Raw genomic sequence first — 2,980 nt, forward strand, 5'->3', positions numbered from 1 at the left:
CTTTCCCTTTTGCACAGAACATTCTGGCTTAAACCTGGTGTTCACTGAAGGCCTGTACTGCAAACTGCTATAAGAACATTTGATAGTGAAATTGCAATGGAATATATATCCAAAAGTGCATGTAGGGAAGGATAAGATGGTTTCATGAGATTTTAGTTTTTAGAATTTCTGAAGACTTAAAAAATAAATTGTATGTTTCTTGGTGTTGTGACTTTTAACATTAAAGCCTAATTTACAGGACAAGAGTTTTGGAGCATTATCTTATATTTTTATTTTCCCTTGGGAGTGATAATTTATTTACCTGTTGGTTTGTGTGTGTTTTTTCCCTTGAAGCTTTGTGAATGATGAAATCCCACTCTCTTCTGATGCCAGTAGATTAGTGTTTCCCACCCCCAGCCACGTAGCAATCTAAAAAACTATTAAACTTAAAACAAGGACCAGAATCAGAGGGAACCACTTTACTGAGGGAACACTGTTCCTGAACAGAAGCAAACCACAGATAGTGTTTACAAATAGCTCTTGGCCGCTCTTGGTCAGAACAAAAGAAAGATCTGTGAGGCTGTGTCTAAATTTATGGCTGGAACGACTTCCAAATTCTTCTGATCACAACTTTTGGAAAAGCAAGGCAATTTTGTTAGATTGAAATAATATGAAGAGGGCTTCCCTGGTGGTGCAGTGGTTAAGAATCTGCCTGCCAATGCAAGGGACACGGGTTCAAGACCTGATCCGGGAAGATCCCACATGCCGCGGAGCAACTGAGCCCTTGCGCCACAACTACTGAGCCTGCGCTCTAGAGCCCGCAGGCCACAATTACTGAAGCCCGCTCGCCACAACTACTGAAGCCCATGCGCCTAGAGCCCGTGCTCCGCCAACAAGAGAAGCCACGACAATGAGAAGCCCACGCACTGCAACGAAGAGTAGCCCCCGCTCGCCACAACTAGAGAAAGCCCGCGCACAGCAACGAAGACCCAACACAGCCAAAAGTAAATTAATTAATTTTAAAAAAGAAATAATGTGAAGATAATATAACAGTACTACCTACCTACATAATCTCATTTAATCAAAGTGACCAACAAATCCAAATTTATGCTGAATGTCCTCCTGTGTAGAAAGTGGCAAAACAGTTTGATTAAAATTTATGATTATGGTTTGAATTATTCTGTTGCTTAGCAAACAAACAGTACTTTCTTTATCTAGGGTAGTGAGAGAAGGGAAGGATAAAAAAGGAGATAACTCCAAATCTCACTGTTGACATTAACTCTGAGTTTATTTCTAATCATATTCTAATTAATCAGTATTTTTATTGTTGTTAATCCAAGCAACAGCCAAGTTGCGTATTACTCCTTTTTCTATTTCCTTCCCCTTGGTAGAGGTCCTAGTATAATACATTAGGGGGATTAGTGTGCAGAAGAAGCCAGGATAAATATTTAGATAATAATTAAGAGATGGTTTGTTTGGACTACAAAGGATCATGGTTTGACTATACTGCCAGGCATTCTCAGACTTTGTAGTTTTTTTGCTGGTTTCAGCAAAACCGTTTCAGCTAGTCTCTGATCTTGGAAGTGACAGCGCTGTCACATCCTGGGCCTTGTGGTGTTCCTGGTGCTGAGTCACCACTGTGAAGCTGAAAATGAGGTTCAAAGAAAGCCAAATCTTTTCAGATGGCCTGTGAATCTTGGACCTCCCACCTGCACCTCCCTGATGCCTTTAATCCTGTTTCTTGGTGGAAGCTGTTGTTCTACAGCTTGAAAAGAAAACAAAAGAAAAAACCAAAAAAGACCTCTTTGACTTTTGTTTTCTCACCCGCTTCTCTTCTTTTCCAAGAGAAAAAACCTTTTATGGCATATGTGACCATATGGAGCTGGCCCCTACTGGATAGGAAATTGAATGGAATGTGTCATTTGTAAACTGTCTGAACAAGAAAAGAATTTGTTTACCTTTTTAAGACAAGTGATTTAAATTATACTTCAATTTAACCCCTATGCAGGCAGTTCCCCATTTTTCTTCTTATCCTTAATTTAACGTTTACCCATTGAATTACTGTCATAATTAGATCTTCCCATTTCTCTTACAGACATTAATTTTCCCACTCATCTGTTTCTGGGGGAACTTCTGTTTCCAGCAACATGTTTACAGTATTTCTCAAGCGCCCTGCAGATTTTCACTAAATATTTGGAGGCTTGACTACTTCAAATCTCTTAAAAACAAATCGAAATATAAATAACCGCATATACCTGTGTACACACGTATATGCACATACATCCTTTGAATTCTGGGCGGTCTTGCATGCTACTTGTAGACTGCTGTATAAGTCAGGAAGGATTCCTTCTTATAATGGTTCAATATAAATACTGAATCTCAGCTTCCTTAAGTTGTTTAGACTGCTTCATCTTCATCAACAAAAGTGAACAAACAGTTGTATCATCTAGCTGGAGAAAATGGGATAGCATTTGTAATAAAATAATCATGTATCTGTAACCATTATCTGCACAATCATGGCCTGTGGGGTGTAAACAAAACAAAATCTTAGTTTTTTCTCTCATCATCACTTTAAAGTTTTTTCAGTGGGTAAAGATTTTTCTTTTTCTTACCACAGAAAAAAATTACCAGCAGGCTACAGACTTTCCTTATCACTTTTAGGTAATAATAAGTTACAGGATCACCTCTAAGTTTCAGATCAGTTTTAATTGTCTAATAAAAACTATCTAGTCAATGTATTAATCTTCCTTTTAATCTTCATTTATCTTGTACGAGCTGCAGGGAGAATCTGTTGTCCATGGGATGGAATGTGCTTCTTATCCTCCCAGGCTGAATCAAGGATGGGAGCATGGGAGGAGGCATGGAAGTTCTTTCTTGGCTGGTCTATTGTCAGATGGCTTTGGGTCCTCTGGTCCTGGCAGATGTTTGATGCTGACACTCTTCCTGGTGGGGCTCCTGCACTGCCCCTGCGACTGCCCCTCCTGGGACATGGATGAAGGAC

General features: G+C 39.5%; 1 protein-coding gene across 1 annotated transcript in view; it reads left to right on the forward strand.

Annotated features, from left to right (window-relative positions):
• The window catches only part of COL28A1 (collagen type XXVIII alpha 1 chain), a 161,550-nt gene that overhangs the window by 56,023 nt on the left and 102,547 nt on the right, over positions 1–2,980 (forward strand).

The sequence above is a fragment of the Lipotes vexillifer genome, unplaced genomic scaffold (genome assembly GCF_000442215.2).
Source record: "Lipotes vexillifer unplaced genomic scaffold, Lipotes_vexillifer_v1.1 scaffold107, whole genome shotgun sequence".
NCBI lineage: Eukaryota > Metazoa > Chordata > Mammalia > Artiodactyla > Lipotidae > Lipotes > Lipotes vexillifer.